General features: G+C 35.0%; 1 non-coding gene across 1 annotated transcript; it reads left to right on the top strand.

The window, feature by feature from the left end:
* The first annotated feature begins 394 nt into the window (after nucleotides 1–394).
* LOC112799214 (small nucleolar RNA R71) lies at nucleotides 395–502 on the top strand. Its single transcript, XR_003200790.1, has one exon. It is a non-coding gene; the product is annotated as a small nucleolar RNA R71 (small nucleolar RNA).
* Nucleotides 503–1,917: the final 1,415 nt, after the last annotated feature.

Genomic DNA, 1,917 nt, shown 5'->3' with positions numbered 1-1,917 from the left:
ATAATTCTCCCATGTAATTCACCTCTTCCATTGCAAGATTCTTAGGGTCATAAGCTTCTCCTTCAGAGGAGGCTTCTTTAACACTGCTGGATGCAGCTTGCAATCTAGTCAGATTTTGAGAAATCATATTAACTTGCTGAGTCAATATTTTGTTCTGAGCCAATATGGCATTCAGAGTATTAATCTCATGAACTCCTTTCTTCTGAGTCATCCCATTATTCACAGGATTTCTTTTAGAAGTGTACATGAACTGGTTATTTGCAACCATCTCAATGAGTTCCTGGGCTTCTACAGGGGATTTCAGATGAAGAGATTCACCAGCAGAATGGTCCAATGACATCTTGGACAATTCAGACAGACCATCATAGAATATACATATGATGCTCCAATCTGGAAGCATGTTAGAAGGACACCTTTTGGTTAATTACTTGTATCTTTCCCAAGCTTCATAGAGGGATTCACTTTTCTTCTGTTTGAAGGTTTGGACTTCCACTCTAAGCTTGCAAATCTTTTGAGGTGGAAAGAATTTGGTCAAGAAAGCATTGACCAACTTGTCCCAAGAGTTCAGGCTTTCTCTAGGTTGTGAGTCCAACCATGTTCTAGCTCTGTCTCTTACAGCAAAGGGGAAAAGCATAAGTCTGTAGACCTTGGGATCAACCCCATTGGTCTTGACAGTATCACAGATCTGCAAGAATTCAGCTAAGAACTGATGAGGATCTTTCGATGGAAGTCCATGAAACTTGCAATTCTGCTGCATTAGAGAAACTAATTGAGGCTTAAGCTCACAGTTGTTTGCTCCAATGGCAGGAATTGAGATGCTTCTTCCATAGAAGTTGGAAGTTAGTGCAGTATAGTCACTAAGCATCTTCCTTGCATCTCTTGCATTGTTGTTGGGTTCGGCTGTCATGTCTGCTTCTTCTTCGAAATTCTCTAAAAGGTCCTCTCTAGAGTGTTGTGCTTTAACTTCTCTTAACTTCTTCTTCAGAGTCCTTTCAGGTTCAGGATTAGCTTCAACAAGAATGTTTTTATCCCTGTTTCTGCTCATATGAAAAAGAATAGAACAAAAGGGAGTAGTGAAATCTTCTATATCACAGTATAGAGACTCCTTGATGTGTCAGAGGAAAAGGAGTAGAAGAATGAGAAGAAGAAAGATGTGAGTCCGAAAAATTTTTTTTAGATGAGTGGAGGAGGAATGTTAGCAATTAAATAAAATAAATAGAAAGAGATGAGAGAGAAAGAGTTTTTGAAAATTTAAAAGAAATAACATAAAATTAGAATTTAAAACAATTAGTTAATTAAAAAGATTTTCGAAAAAGGGGTTAGTGATTTTCGAAAATTGGAAGTGAAAAGTAGTTAGGTGGTTTTGAAAAAGATAAGAAATAGTAATTAGTTGAAAAAGATTTGAAAATAATTTTGAAAAGATAAGAAGTTAGAAAAAGATTTTGAAATCAAAATTTAAAAAGATATGATTGAAAAAGATTTGATTGAAAAAGATATGGTTTTAAAAAGATATGATTGAAAAAGATTTGATTTCTAAAATTGATGACTTGACTAACAAGAAACTAAAGGATATGATTCTAAAATTCTAAGATTGAACCTTTCTTAACAAGAAAGTAACAAACTTGCAATTTTTTGAAACAAAACATTAATTGTTAGCAAGGATTTTTGAAAATGTGGAAAGATAAGATTTTAAAATTATGATTTAAAATATAAAAATTTGAAAAAAAATTGAATTTGAAATGAAATTACCTCCCCCGTGTCATCCTGGCGTTAAACGCCCAGGATGCTATCCATTCTGGCGTTTAACGCCCAGAATGCTACCTCTTTGGGCATTTAATGCCTAGCCAGATATCCTGGCTGGCGTTTAACCCCAGAATTCCTTCCTTACTAGGCATTTTTCTAAATGCCCAGCTTTTT

This window comes from Arachis hypogaea, chromosome 4 (assembly GCF_003086295.3).
Source record: "Arachis hypogaea cultivar Tifrunner chromosome 4, arahy.Tifrunner.gnm2.J5K5, whole genome shotgun sequence".
In the NCBI taxonomy this organism is placed as follows: domain Eukaryota; kingdom Viridiplantae; phylum Streptophyta; class Magnoliopsida; order Fabales; family Fabaceae; genus Arachis; species Arachis hypogaea.
Note: the sequence above shows the minus strand (reverse complement) of the source record. Positions and strands in the feature narration are given on the sequence as shown.